Genomic DNA, 17,069 nt, shown 5'->3' with positions numbered 1-17,069 from the left:
CAAAAGTGCTTAGTTACAAAATCCTTGTGGAGAGGGTTGGTTTTGCTCTTTTTTTGGGGGATATCGAATATGAAAAAGTCTCTGAGTTATGTACTCATTGCTCTTGTATTGGACATTCCAACATAAGCTACAAATAAACTGATCTTCAAAATCGAAAAATAAATTAAACTAAACACAAACATGCTAGGCATGATAAATATGTTCCTGTTGGGAAGAAAATTTTGATTTAGGTTGATGTTACATTAGAAAATATAAACAACAATGTCATGGATATTGGTAAATAAAAAGGAAGAATGGTTGATCCTAACTTAATGGTTTAACCTAACTTGGTAGGAACAAATGGTGAAAAAGAAAACACAAACAATGTTGATGAAAATAACACTACTAATATTATTTAGATTGTTGAAACTAATGGAAGCTCTGAAAATGAATTTATGGATGCAACACAAATGAATAAGTGGTTCCTGAAACCCAAGCTGTTGTGGAATATGAGAAAGACAAAGTTAAGGATTTTCTAGAAAAATCTTGGGCCAATATGGATGACTTAGCTGATGGAGAGGATCTATAAGAAGATATCAATCCTGAAAAGGAATTTCAACTTGTTATTTCAAAAAGAAGAAACAAAAAATCAAGGCCTAGTCAAAGGAAAATTTCCTATGAAGATCCTATATTGAAGCATTAGAGAAGTGGCTAAGAGCCTTTCAAGGCTTTCCATTCAGAGACTGATAACCCAAAACAATCCTGATTTGGTTTTATAGCAGAACCATGGATGAATTTTCTTAACATTCCTAAAAATTGGATTTTTCAAAATCAACATTATCAAGAAAATCAATTTTAGAATATCGGTATGTTAGATCATAATTTTGACGCCCACTAAAGAATTACCAAAATGGAAATCCTATGTAGAGATGTTTCGACAGGAGGAGATGTTCGACCAGGTAGAGGTGTTTTGATTGGATAAGGGTAATAAGAGTTAGCGTGCAGTTGAAACTTCAGAAATATTTCATAAAATGGTTGAAGACGGTTTTCGATTGGAGATTCAAAATTCAAATAAAGGAGGGAACGTTGCTCTTATCTGAAACTGTTAAAGGTACACGTGGAGCACAATGGATAGTTACATCCATGCAAGGGGCCATGTGTCTCGACATGATTGAAGTGAAGGAGAAGGGAGATCCAAAACGCAACGGAATTCAAAATTTCTCCTTTAATGATCCTTATGAATGGGCATGATCAGTGATAGAATCGTTACCTTTTGTGGCGATTGTAACCTTTGATGCAGATCTACGGAGCGATCACGAACGTTGAACGATGACAACGCCTCTACTCAGTCCACACGAACGGATTCCTTCAATCTCAGTGCTAGTTGCTACGAATGAAGGCTTTAAGTGTGAGAGAGAGAGAGAGAGAAACGAAATTGCAACTGCACAAATGCTTCTACACAAGGGTTCTATTTATAGAACCACTTGTGTGGGCTGCAAGCTAAAAAGTCCACTCAAGTATATGTGGCCCATATCTTATAATATTCCAAAATCACTTAAGCGCGTGGTAGCTTACCATATTTCGTATTCTACTTAAGTACACCGTACCTTATGATGTTCTACAATTCACTTAAGGGCACCGTACATTACGGTATTCCTTAGTTACTCTATCTCTCATAAATCCGTCCTTTTGTGTGTGACCCTGTAGGTTTTCGCGGCATTGGCAATTATATTAAATCACGTATTTAACATAATAAACAGTGAGCGGTATCTAGCAACACATCACTGGTACCCAAGACACAAAAATGTCATGTGATATGACAAATCCTTTTGTGATAATACTTATATGTACAATTACCCTTTTCCCTTATGTCTATATTGAACACAAGGCATAGACCGTGTCATCCTTGTCCAGTTCAATATTGGGCCCATAGACATTTATCCTATTATGCAGGATGGGCAAATTTCATCTAGGTCACTCATGTCCCTTAGCACGCTTCGTGGAGTACCCATCAATTGTCTTTATGGTCATTCAGTTACGGACAATGTTTGATCAGCAATAAGGCACTCGACTCTACATCTAGGGTCCATAGTAGTTTCAGGTCGAAGGGTGGTATACAGCATTATCACCATGATAATAACTTATGACACTTTGCATAACATTCTATATAGTATTCTCATAGCGGGTCAATCCAGTATAAATATTACTCTTAATATTCATACCTATGTTTAAGACTTGATAACTCCTTATCCATGATCCATGAGATGTGATCATCAGTCTATATACATAATAGTCTTAATGCTTTAATGTTATCCCACTTCACAATAAAGATCGACTATGTATACTTTAAGAATAATGTCCTTATGTTTAATGTGATCTCATGATTAAGTCACACTTGATACATTAAACGGACTATCTATTCTAGGGACTTTATTAGACAAACATAATAAAGAAAAATCCTTTTATTATTAATAAATAATTCGATACAAGTACCAAAAGTATTGGCCTTTAGGGCTTACACCAACAATCTCTCACTAGCACTAGAGCCAATCAGGCATACCCCTAATGCCCATAGATCTAGTATGGCCATCATGCTTCTGCTGCGCAAGAGGCTTTGTCAGTGGGTCAGCAATATTGTCAAGTGTAGGTACTCTGCATATTTTCACGTCTCCTCTATCTATTATCTCTCGAATGAGGTGATAACGCCTAAGTACGTGTTTGGATCGTTGGTAAGATCTAGGCTCCTTAGCTTGTGCGATGGCACCATTGTTATCACAATAGAGACCAATGGGATCCACAATGCTAGGAACTATGCCAAGTTCATTGATGAACTTTTTTATCCAAACAACTTCCTTTGTTGCACTTGAGGCAGCAATATACTCGGCCTCGGTTGTAGAATCAGCAATTGTGTCTTGCTTTGAACTTTTCCAGCTCACAGCGCCACCGTTTAAGCAAAACACATAACCAAATTGCGATCTAAAGTCATCCTTATTTGTCTGGAAACTAGCATCGGTGTATCCAATTACAGCCAGCTCTTCCTGACCTCCATATATCAAGAATGAGTCTTTAGTCCTTCTCAAATACTTAAGGATGTTCTTGACAGCTACCCAATGAGCATCACCAGGATCAGATTGGTACCTACTCGTTGCACTTAAAGCATACGAGACATCTGGTCGAGTACATAACATGGCATACATGATAGATCCTATTGCAGATGCATATGGAATCTTATTCATGTGATCCCTTTCTTCCTTAGTTGAAGGGGATTGTGTTTTTGATAGACGCAGGCCATGTTGCATAGGTATGAATCCTTTCTTGGAATCACGCATATTAAAGCGTCTCAGCACTTTATCTATGTACGTACTCTGACTTAGGCCAAGCAGTTTTTGTGATCTATCTCTATAGATTCTAAATCCTAATATATAGGTTGCTTCACCTAGGTCCTTCATAGAAAAGCATTTCCCCAACCAAGACTTTACTTGTTGTAGGGTAGGGACATCGTTTCCAATGAGTAATATGTCATCTACATATAATACCAGGAAAACGATCATGCTCCCACTAACCTTCTTGTAGACACAAGGCTCATCTTCGTTCTTGATGAATCCAAATTGTTTTATTGTTTCATCAAAATAAAGGTTCCAGTTTCTGGAAGCTTGCTTCAATCCATAGATTGATCTTTGTAACTTACATATCTTTGGGGCTTCTTCTGGTATGTCAAATCCTTCAGGTTGTGTCATGTACACATCCTCAAGAAGATTCCCATTAAGGAAAGCAGTTTTGACATCCATCTGCCATATTTCATAATCATGATATGCAGCGATAGCAAGTAAAATCCGAACAGATTTAAGCATTGCAACTGGTGAAAAGGTTTCATCATAGTCAACCCCATGAATTTGTTTATATCCTTTTGCAACCAGTCTTGCCTTATAGGTATGTACCTTACCATCCATGTCATTCTTCTTTTTGAAGACCCACTTGCATCCTATAGGGTTAACTCCTACAGGAGGCCCTACCAAGGTCCAAACTTGGTTTGTGTACATGGAATCCATTTCAGATTTCATGGCTTCTAGCCACTTCTCAGACTCGAGACCAGTTATGGCCTCTTGGTAGGTCACAGGCTCATCTTAATCCATGAGTAATACATCAACTTGATCAGTTATTAGATATTCATATCTCTCAGGTTGGTGATGTATCCTGTTTGACCTACGCTGGTCTTGTTCTACTTAAGCAGGTTGCTCTTCCAGAACTACTTGTGTTTCCTGCTCTAATTCCCCCATAGGTGTATCGATGCTTTGTGATTCTTGAATTTCTTCAAGCTCTACTTTCCTCCCATTGATTCCTTTGGAAATAAAATCCTTTTCTAGGAAAACTCCAGTTCGAGCGACAAACACTTTGCCCTCGGAAGGATTGTAGAAGTAATACCCTATTGTTTCTTTAGGATACCCCACAAATAAGCATTTGTCAGATTTGAGCTCAAGCTTAATTAAAATTTGTCGTTTCACATAAACTTCGCAACCCCAGATCTTCATGTAAGACATATGTGGTTTCTTACCACTCCATACCTCATATGGTGTCTTCTCAACCTTTTTAGATGGAACACGGTTAAGTGTGTAAGCTGTTGTCAATAAAGCATGTCCTCAAAAGGAGTTTGGAAGATCGGCGTGACTCATCATGGATCGGACCATGTCTAACAGGGTTCGATTTCTTCTCTCAGATACACCATTCCATTGGGGTGTTCCAGGAGGAGTAAGTTGGGATAGGGTCCCACACTCTTTCAGATGGTCATCAACCTCTAGGCTTAAATACTCACCACCTCAATCTGATCGAAGAGTTTTAATATTCTTACCTAGTTGGTTTTGTACTTCATTCTTGAATTCCTTGAACTTTTCAAAGGACTCTGATTTGTGTTTCATTAAATACACATAACCATATCTACTGAAATCACCAGTAAATGTGATGAAGTACTGAAAACCTCCTCTGGCCGGTATGTTCAGTGGTCCACATACATCAGTATGTATGAGGGCCAAAAGATCATTAGCTCTTTCACCTTTTCCTGTGAATGGAGACTTTGTCATCTTTCCAATTAAACAAGATCTGCATGTCTCATATGATTCATAATCAAAAGAGTCCAAGAGTCCATGTTTATGGAGTTTGGAAATGCGTTTCTCATTTATGTGGCCTAACCGACAATGCCAAAGGTAAGTTGGATTTAACTCATTAGGTTTCATCCTTTTAGTATTAATGTTATAAATAGGCATTTCAAGATCAAGGACATATAGTCCATTGTTCATTTGCGCAGTAGCATAGAATATATCATTCAAATAAATTGAGCAACAATTGTTCTTTATTATAAATGAAAAACTAAACTTGTCCAAACAAGAAACAAAAATAATATTCCTGCTAATTGCAGGTACATAATAACAATTCTCTAACTGAATTATTAAACCACTAGGTAAAGTCAATACCTAAGTTCATACGGCTAAAGCAACAACCTTTGCTCCATTGCCAACTCGTAGGTCAACTTCACCTTTTGCCAAATCTCTACTCCTTTTTAGCCCCTGCACATTGGTACAAATGTGAGAACCGCATCCAGTATCTAATACCCATGATGCAGAAGTAGATAAATTAATTTCAATAACAAAAATACCTGAAGTTGAAGTCTCTACTCCATTCTTCTTATCTTCCAGGTACTTTGGGCAGTTTCTCTTCCAGTGTCCGGTCTTACCGCAATGGAAGCAGGTGCCTTCCTTTTCTATGCCTCCACTAGGCTTCAAAGCAGCAACAGTGGGTTTGGGTTTGGCAACTTCCTTGCCTTTCCCTTTATCACCCTGCTTGGTGGGTCTTTTGTTCTGTCTCTTTCCATTTCCGATCATCAGAATGGACTTCCCTTTTGACTTCAGATTCTGCTCAGCAGTTCTTAACATGGCTAGCAGTTCAGGAAGAGATTTGTCCATATCATTCATATTGAAATTTAGGACAAATTAACTAAATCTATCTTGCAACGATTGCAAGATTAAATCAGTCGCAAGTTCCTTTCCGAGGGGAAAACCCAACCTCTCAAGGTTCTCCACATACCCAATCATCTTTAGCACATAGGGACCTACAGGGGCTCCCTCAGCTAACTTGCCTTGAAAAAGGGCTTTTGAAACTTCAGACCTTTCATGCCTTGCTTGCTCTTGATAGAGCATCTTCAGGTGTTCGATCATATCGAACGCTGCCATGTTCTCATGTTGCTTTTGCAACTCTGAGTTCATGGTAGCTAGCATGAGACAAGCAGTTTCATCGACATCATCGACATGCTTCTTATAAGCATCTCTTTCTGCCTTAGGTGCAGAACTAGGAGGTTCCTCTTTAGGAACAGGTTTCTCCAAGACATACAGCTTTCTATCATGTTTGAGGACAATCCTCAGATTTCGGTGCCAATCCAGAAAATTTGTCCCAGACAATTTTTCCTTGTCAAGGATTGATCGCAAAATGATGTTAGAGGTGTTTGTTGTCATGGTAATCTACATGAAAATAATGAAAATACAAGTATCAATAACATATTTAATTAGGTCTTTAATTAAATATGCTCCCACTATTTTACTCAAAACAAATGACCCTCACCATTTGATTCGGAAAATCCCGTTGGAAGATTTTCTAGTGGGTCGAGATCCACATTTCACTTTGTTTTAAGTCTGCGTAGGCGGATTACACAAAACTAGGTTATTTAGGTAGGAACTCCTTCCAATTGTATCTAATACAACTCTCGAATATTTTAATTGGGTGAATAACTCCTTATTCCAATCCATCACATGGATCATTTCCAACTCTTACTTCTAAACATATATAATCTTATTATAATTTGTTTAGTTAAGTTTGACCCATTGTTTTAGCAATTGGATTTTACAATTATCCCATCGCACCTTACTAATATAGAACATGCACCCCGCGTAGGCGAAATCTACATTATCTGATACTAGTCTCGATGAGTGCTAAAACTTGGAAAGCATAAACTTAATATTTAATTTGAGGGAATTTGCAATTATTCTGATCTTACCGGCTTATTTATCATATAAACCTCCTCTCACATGCATCAACATACATTCATGTGCATCAACATACATAATGAAACAGTTATGGCCCATAGTGCAATTGTTCTCCCAAGCCAATGAGAGAACCTAAGCTAACCTAATAACGATTTAAGCTTCTCCAAGCAAGATCTTCAAGGTTGTCCTCCTTTGATATTGAATTCTTCTCTTTCTTCATAACATTACATTATATAAAAGAAACTCGTTTTACATACGAGGGAGTGAGATGAGAAAAGAAGTTACATTAAGATATTAAAAGAGAGGCACGACACGCAGGTCATATTTTAAAAACCTAAAACAAAATAAAGGAAAATTATGGCCATAACCGATCACCACAAGACTATAATAATAAACACATTATTATTATTAATTTTAATTCTTTTAATTAATTAAAACCAAATTAAATTTCGGCGCCCAATCACAATACGCAGAGTTAGCCGGGGGTCCGCTGTCCGGTCAGCGGGAACGAGGCTTCTGCTGCCCGGTCAGCGTCCCGCGCCGAAAATTTTAATGAACAATTCCTTTGAAATCGTCGTCGTTTTTCGCATCAACACTTGATACTTTAAGGCACAACTCTTGCGCAGTCAGAACCCTAATCGCATAACTCTTTGACAACACAACTCTTGTGTCGTCATTAACCCTAATGCACCAATTTCATACCATTAAACACACCTAGATTGTTGATTCAGTATGATTGATCAACACGTCATTGCTTCACCATACTAATGTCGGATCAATAAGCAAACGACCATTGATCGCTCATAGGAAAACAACCATTAAGTGTTTGAATGAACGAAACAAAAACAATATATCATATATTCCGTATTTTGCATCAGAATTACTTATATCATATATATAACTTGATCGATCTCAATTGCATAACCTATGGACGATCGATGTATCGCCGCTTCACCATACTAATGTCGGATTCCGAAGCATATTCAACATCAAACATCCAAATCGTACACACATGATGCCAAATTTAATTACTCATTTATTCTTTGATTCATTCGGTCTTTTAATCGTATTAATACAGAAAATACAGAAAATAAACAACTATCAGATGCATGGTTTCATAAGTGGATCTGATACCACTGAAGGAGAAGGGCGATCCAAAACGCAGCAGAATTTAAAATTTCTCCTTTAATGATCCTTACGAATGGGTATGATCAGTGATAGAATCGTTACCTCTTGTGGCAATCGTAACCTTTGATGCAGATCTACGGAGCGATCACGAACGTTGAACGATGACAACGCCTCAACTCAGTCCACAAGAACGGATTCCTTCAATCTCAGTGCTAGCTGCTACGAATGAAGGCTTTGAGTGTGAGAGAGAAACGAAATTGCAACTGCACAAATGCTTATACACAAGGGTTCTATTTATAAAACCCATTGTGTGGGCTGAAAGCTAAAAAGCCCACTCAAATGTATGTGGCCCATATCTTATAATATGCCAAAATCACTTAAGCGCGTGGTACCTTACCATATTTCGTATTCTACTAAGTACATCGTACCTTACGATGTTCTACAATTTACTTAAGGGCACCGTACATTAAGGTATTCCTTAGTTACTCTATCTCTCATCAATCCGTCCTTTTGTGTGTGACCCTGTAGGTTTTTGCGGCATTGGCAATTATATTAAATCACGTATTTAACATAATAAACAGTGAGCGGTATCTAGCAACACATCACTGGTACCCAAGACACAAAAATGTCATGTGATATGACACATCCTTTTGTGATTTTACTTATATGTACAATTACCCTTTTTCCCTTATGTCTATATTGAACACAAGGCATAGACCGTGTCATCCTTGTCCAGTTCAATATTGGGCCCATAGACATTTATCTTGTTACGCAGGATGGACAAATTCCATCTAGGTCACTCATGTCCCTTAGCATGCTTCTGGAGTACCCATCAACTGTCTTTATGGTCATCCAGTTACGGACAATGTTTGATCAACAATAAGGCACTCGACTCTACATCTAGGATCCATAGTGGTTTCAGATCGAAGGGTGGTGGTATACACCATTATCACCATGAGAATAACTTATGACACTTTGCATAATATTCTATATAGTATTCTCATAGCGGGTCAATCCAGTATAAATATTACTCTTAATATTCATATATATGTTTAAGACTTGATAACTTCTTATTCATGATCCATGAGATGTGATCATCAGTCTATATACATAATAGTCTTAATGCTTTAATGTTATCCCACTTCACAATAAAGCTCGACTATGGATACTTTAAGAATAGTGTTCTTATGTTTAATGTGATATCATGATTAAGTCACACTTGATACATTAAACAGACTATCTATTCCAGGAACTTTATTAGACAAACATAATAAAGAAAAAGCCTTTTATTATTAATAAATAATTCTATACAAGTATCAAAAGTATTGGCCTCTAGGGCTTACACCAACATGAAGGGTCGTCAAAAACGGTTATTTCGATTCAGTATAAATAAAGGGTGTACAAAGTGTGTACAGAGTCTGTAAATTTACCAAGTACTCATGTGAAGAGGAACCGTAAATCAAAGAATGTACATTTATTTACACCATTGTTAGTTATTTTAAAGAAATACAAATTCATCTTTATTTTTCTTCTAGAAATACATTTCTTTACTTCTTTATTCCAAACACTCTCCTTTTACTTCGTTATTTCACAATCTTGATATTTCTTTACTTTAAACACTTACTTTTTCCATTTGGTTATCATCATAGTCTTTTACAAATTCTCCCTTTAATTCATATTAGCCCTTTACTGCAGAGTTTTAATCACTAGTCCCACGAATACTGTCGAAGTGTTCACGATTACTAAAATTCAGTTTAAAAACAATTAACACATGTCCTAGGATCAATCTGATCGATCCTGCGAGGAACCAAATTTAGATATTTGGAAGATTAGCGGTTGTTTACTAATTTTCAAGGTAAACAAATTGGCACGCCCAGTGGGACAGTGCTAGTGTTTGGGAATTGTTTTTAGTTTTGGTTGTTAAGTCATTTTGTTTTTTGGGAAAGGGTTTGTTGTATGTTATTAAGGAGTGGTAAAGTAGCCATAAACAACGAACAACGACCAAGGAGAAATTTGTTTTGTTTGTTAAGTCATTTTGTTTTGGGGAAAGGATTCGTTGTATGTTATTAAGGAGTGGTAAAGTAGCCATAAACAAAGAACAACGGCCAAGGAGAGAATCCCATACGAGGATGGAAAATGTAAATGTGCCAGATAACCAAAACTCTCAAAATCCATCAACCAGTAACATAACGCCCCATTCCTCTTCAATAGGGGCAAACACGACCACAGTGCACGGGTCTGAAATAGTTCCACCTATGGTGAGTTCGATGCCTACGCATTCGTTCTCCCATACTGAATTGGTTTTAACTTATATCGGGCCTAGGGGACCTCCTCATACTCCCCCACCAATTAGAGATATTCCAAACAAGCCTTTGGTACCCCCTGGTTTCTAATACCATTTGGTAGTCGAGAACAACCATACGGAATGCCAACTTCAGTGATGGCTAGTTTACACAATGTTAGTTCTACTTTCTCAGAACCAGTGGTTAACATAAACTCTCCAGTACAAGGGTCTGAGGTAAACATGGGTCGAACTAACCAATCTTCAGGTTTGAGACACCAGACACAACTACCTAGTCTTACCAATAACTATGCAGCAGCGTGGAGACAACAGATGGACGAAAGTAACCATGAGATGGTCCAAATGTTGACCCAAACCTTGACCACCGTATTAAATCCTCTGATTCAAAATATGGCTCATTCGAATCAACAGATGACAACGCAGGTGGCGTGAATGTCTGAATTCCTGGGTGTACCACAGCCCCAACGACACCCTCTTAGGGATTGGGCAAGAGAAAACCAGGAGGTCGCCTTTGAAGAAGACCTTACTATCAACCAGATCCCACAAAATCAACTGCAACCAGAGATACGGAATTAGGGGAGAGGAGTAGTACCCCATAGGATTGAACCACAAATACCCATGGAACCAAGAGTAGTAATGGTAAATAGAAATCAAAACGCCAATGATATCATACGGCAAGTTCGACATGATGATTTGGCAGTAGATAATAATCTAGCCGCCATGGTCGAGAGGATTATGGTTCGAAATGGGGTTAATTTTGGCCTTCGAAGGCCAAATTATACGTCGCCTCTGTCAGAGTATATCTTACAGGCAGAAGCACCCCCTAGAACCAAAATCCCCAAATTCACTAAGTCTTATGGGGACACCATTGAATCCACTATAAAGCACATGGCTAGATATTTAATTGATGCAGGAGATATGGCAAACAATGAGAGCCTTAGGATAATTTTTTTTCCAAGTTCTCTCACAAATAATGTCTTCACATAGTTCACCACCTTTCCCCAAAGTTCGATCCACACTTGGAACCAACTAGAGAGAATGTTCCATAAGCAGTTTTACATGAGACAAACGAAGATAAGTCTGAACCAATTAATGAAGTGAACCAATTGATGACTATCTGAATAGGTTTGATTACTCAAAGCTAGATGTTTTACACAATTGCCAGAGCATGAACTGGTCAAAATGTCCACTGGAGGCCTTGACTATTCGATTAGATAGAAATTAGATACCCAATATCTGAGAGATATGGCCCAACTAGATGATAGGGTCCGACAGTTAGAACGTTTGAAAGAAGAAAAGGTTAGGGAAAATAAAGGTAAAAGGGTAGCCTATGTCGATTTCAGACTTCGACGATAACGAGATCGGTCTTACTGAATTGAAGCAAGGGCCACCGTACGCGTGTAAAGTTTTGGCCCCTTCGAATGGAAAAAACCCTGTCGAACCAGAAAAGAATGAAAAAATTCCCGAGAAAAGTTATACTTTCGACGTTACAAAGTGTGACAAAATTTTCGACTTGTTAGTTAAGGATGGTCAAATGATAGTACCCCCGGGGTGCTAAAGACCTCCTTTAGAACAAATAAAGAAAAGAGGGTTTTGCAAATACCATGGTTTTTGGGGTCATAAAACGTCTAAATGTTTTCTTTTTAGGGATCTTGTGCAGAATGCCATCCAAGAAGGGAGACTCAAATTTGGAGACAAAACACAAAGCCAGATGAAGATCGACTCTGATCCTCTACAAGTAGCTGATGCCCATTATACAGAGCCAGAGGAAGTGAACCTAGTTGAAGTCACTGATGATTTTGACATGATTGAAGTCACTAAAGACTTTGTCAATGAACCTATTATGGCTAAGGTTACTGAATACCTCGAGCAGGAATCTCTTAATGATTTCGTTCAAAAAGCTGTGGGAGATACCACTAACAAAAAAGTTGATGTCTCTAACGCTAAGGACGCTGAAGGTTCCAAGCTGATGATAATCACCAAGGAAACCGCTGATGGTTTCGTACAGATAGACAAGGCCACCGAGGGCCTTCAATTACAATTCTAAAAGTTAGACATCACTAAAGATGTCAACATGGAGGTTAATATGGCTGAGATATCCAAAGACACCTCCATGGAAGTTGACGAGACATGAAGAATATAATAAAATCGCCTTCCATAAAGAGGACGAAGCGCTGTCTGACTTCCTCCAAAGGTGCCAGAAGAAGAAATCTGAAGTCATGTTGTGCCCTCGGTGCAGTGTTGTGTTCGATAAGAAGGTGGCTCAAAGATATATACTGGTAGGCGTTGATTATTTCACGAAATGGATCAAAGTTATACCCTTACCAAGTGTGAATCAGGAGAATGTGATCGCGTTTATCCAGAAGCATATTATTTATAGATTTGGAATCCTAGAGACTGTCACAACAGATCAAGGGTCAGTATTCACTGGTCGAAAAATGCAAGAATTTGCTAAAGAAATGAGTTTCAAACTATTAACTTCGACGCCTTATTATGCTCAGGCTAATAGACAAGTCAAAATTGCTAATAAACTGATCATTAGCTTGATTAAAAAGAATGTGGGGAAGAAGCCTAGAAATTGACACAAACCTGTATATCAGATTTTGTGGGCATGTCGTACCTCCCCCAAAGAAGCCACTAAGTCGATCCCTTTTCGGCTAACTTTTGGCCATGATGTTGTTTTACCAGTAGAGATTCACCTACAATCTATAAGGATTCAAATGCATAATTAAATTCCAACAGAGTCATATTGGAGTATGATGCTGGATGAATTAATTGATTTAACTGAAGAAAGGTTAAACGCTCTGGAGTTATTAAAACGGCGGAAGAAGAGAGTAGAGAACTCTTATAACAAGAAGGTGAAAGTCAAAAGTTTTTCGCCTGAAGACTTGGTTTGGAAAGTGATCCTTCCATTGGATCGAAAGGATAGGACCTTGGGGAAATGGTCTCCAAAGTGGGAAGGCCCTTTTCATATTTTGCAAGTATTTTTTAAAGGTGCCTATGAAATTGAAGAGCTTAATGAAGACAAGAGGATTTTAAGAGTAAATGGGAAATATTAAAAAAAATATATACCAGTACTCCAAGAGATGAAAATAAGAGGTGAATAGTTGTATATAAGTTAATCAAAGCCAATATGGTCAAAATGCCAAAATGGTTACATTAGATTCGAAGGCCCAAAGGGCTAATATTCATTACAATTAGAATTTCTCATTACATTAAAAATAGACAAAATGGAAAGGAAAAAAATTAGAAAGGAAGGTTGGCCTTGATCTGAAGGTACTTGGCTTTAAGAAGCTTCAGACGTTTCTCACATAAAGACCTCTTCGATCGGAGAAGTTTGAGGTCAGACTCAAGTTTTCGAGCCTGTTCGATGAACTCCATTCCGAATTCTAGATCTTTAGCCATTAAGGCATCGTCAAACTCTAAGAGTTGGCTTTTGCTTCTTTCTGCATCAGAAAGCTTTGCTTGAAGTTCTTCTGTTTGCTTCCTCCAAGAAGAAATATCACGATCATGACCTTCGATCTTTTCTTTGTTCTTTTGTTTAGTCGGCTCCAATTCCATCGCCTTGTTGGTGGACTCGATGGCAGCATCCCAGGCAGCTGCCTCAAAACAAGACTTCTTCTTGATTTCCCCTGTAAGTTGAGGTAACAACTTATAATCTGTGACAACTTGGTCGATCATAGTACCTATCTCTAATATAACATTGGCAACTTCAGGGGAAGTTTCCAGCAGGTCGACCTGATTCAGAAGAGCCTTTAAGGTTAAAAGGGCAAAAGGATCAGCCAATAACAGTAGGAACAAGTCACTTTTGAAGATCTTGTCTTTAATCTTAGAAAGCACTTCATCTACAGGAGTGCTTAAAGGTTGATCTTTAGACACCGAAGCAGTGCTAAGGCTTTTTTCAGAGGAACTTTCCCTACAGCTTAACATAGCCTTCAAATACTCAAGGGGTTAGCTTCATTTCGAATAGCCAGTCTTTATGCAGAAAGGTCCCCAGTACTACTTATCGAAACTCCGCTCGTCGGAATAACTACCATAGTTGGAGTGACAAGAGTTTGGTTATGTGCTTGCCTTTCTCCTGTATCAGCCTACCTCCCTTCAAAGCCTTCGTCATCACCAGGGACTGGGATTTGGTTGTCGTCATTCTCTTCCTCCATAACCGTATCCTCGATGTTTCCACCTTTCCCCTGGGGATTGATTGTTCCTTCGACGTTGTATAAATCATCTTCTAGATTGTCTCCATCTTCAACTAATGCATCCACCACCATGGGTTCTGGGTTCCCTTCAGCCTCACCTTTTTCGATTAAAGCAGTTTCATGATCGGAGTCGCTAGTGTGAGAGTGTTGAGTAGTAGTCTTCGGCGGTGAAGTATAAAGGCCACCAGAAGGAGGTTGGTTAATCTCACTCATGGAGCCCTTTTTGAATGATGCTTGATAAGTGGGTTTGTCAGCACTGTTTAAGACATTCGTTATAGAAGTTGGCGCGAAGGAAGTTATAGTTTTGGTTCGAACGGTGGTACTTGCGCCACCCTAAAATCAACACAATCGAAACCATGAATGGTGAAAGACGGTAAATAAACTATGTAAGGTAAAGTGAAGTTTCTTTTACCTTGTCACCTTCGACCCCAGGGATGGAGTTGTCACTCACACTTTGGGCCGCTGCTGTAAGACCCCAATTTTGACCCTAAGATCCCTCATGGCATCATAACATTGCATTTGCATCTTGCCTCAAGGATCATAGCATCTTGGCCCCTTACCTTTGGGTGTGATCTCTTGAGAGTTTGGTTTGAGATCACCAAGCATGCTTGAATTGTATATTATTGATTTTCTCATTTTATTCACTAAACAAAAGCACCAAAAATATGTCACTAACATCTCTTGTTTGTAGCTTGAGCAGTCACAAGGTCCAAAGCTTCTAGGAGATCCTATGTGCATTAATAGGGCCTATTGAATATGAAAGCAAGCATGGAAATGGTTCCCAAAGTTCTCATCCATCAAATATTCATCCCAAGTATTTCAATTCATCATTTTTATCAAAGCAAATCAAAGGGTTTGAGGCTTGTTTCCCAAGGAAACCCTAATTCATCATTTCATCAACTGTGCCTTGCTCATGAAGCAACCTCAACCCAAGATCAAATAAAATCAAGGGAAGTTCTTTAATTCATAATTTCATGCATATTTGAGCTTATTTGAGTGTACTCAATCATCAATTCATCAAGATATGAGGTGTGGACTTGAGAAGTTGATCAGTCAATTCATCTGACTATTTTGAACTACACTGAGACCTAACTTTTTATGTGTTTGTCAAATGGATATGACCCCAAGAGAAAAATGTTCTTAAGGACCATATGAACAACTTTCATGTCCATCAAAAATTTATTTGAAGCTTGGAAGGTCATCATCCATTCCAAGACATTATAGGTCATTTTGACTGAAACCCTAATTTTAGGTCAACTTCCCAATGACATAACTCCTTCATTTTTCATGATTTTGAGGTGAGATCAATTGAGTTGGAAAGCTTAAGACGTCTACTTAAAATGTTATGTTGACCAAAATTTCAAAATCTCAAAAGAAATACATGTGATAATGCAAAACATTATAGGTCACTTTGGACCAAAGGCATTGAAATGTGAAAAAGTCCAACTTCAAGTGCCCATAACTTCTTCATCAAAAATCCAAATGATGCAAAATTGAAGTCCAAATTTATTTCCTTGAAAAGATCTACAACTTTTATGTTGAAGATTTTGTCATTTGGAGCTTGAATCATTGAAACAGAAGGGCTTGAACTTTGGCCATTTTTGAAAATCTCACATGTACATGTTTTGCACCCTACACTTCATGACCACTTTTCATCAATTTCCAAGGCTCAAATGGAGTTTTGATCAACATAACAAATGATCCTCATGCAAAAATATTTCCAACCATTACTCATGAGGTGGTGTTTCAAGTTTGGAAGAGCCATTTTCGAAGACATGAACATTATGGTACAATTTTGGAAATCCATAGAATTTGCATTGCATGATGTGTTTATGCACAATTTGCATGTCCAGTTTGCTTCTATCATTGTTCAGCTACCAAATCCAAGTGGAATTGGTCCCTCCATGCGCCTGTACAGGCCCATGCATGGAGGCCCTTTCCATTCATGCAAGGTTGTGATCATGCATTTCAGCATTGCCTTGCCTATAAATACAACGCCATTGCTCTTCATTTCACTAACCTGAAGGCGCCCTAAATGTTGTGCAATTGAATCCTCACCCTCACACCAAAGGAACTCTCTCATTTTTCTCTCAATTTTCAAATCTGAATTTTGATTTCCTCAATTGATTTTCAGATCTTAAAGTTCCTAAACCTCTTCACCTTGATTCATAGAGTGTACTGCAAGCATTAACACCAAGGAATTGTGACTCTAAGCTCTGCAAATTAGAGGTTTACCTCAGCTTTTATTTTCTTCGAATCAGCTTATATTGTGGTTATTTCTTGTTGTTGTTGTGTGATCTGAAGTCCTCTGCATAGAGGCAATTGTTTTGAGCTTCGAATTTTTGAAATCTAGCAAGTTCAGTTGAACACCATTAAAATTCCATCTATGATTTCTCTTAATGTAGAAACCTATTGTGGATTTGGTTGGTATTGTTG

This window comes from Lathyrus oleraceus, chromosome 7 (assembly GCF_024323335.1).
Source record: "Lathyrus oleraceus cultivar Zhongwan6 chromosome 7, CAAS_Psat_ZW6_1.0, whole genome shotgun sequence".
In the NCBI taxonomy this organism is placed as follows: domain Eukaryota; kingdom Viridiplantae; phylum Streptophyta; class Magnoliopsida; order Fabales; family Fabaceae; genus Lathyrus; species Lathyrus oleraceus.
The sequence above is the reverse complement of the archived record's forward strand: the minus strand, read 5'-3'. Positions refer to the sequence as shown.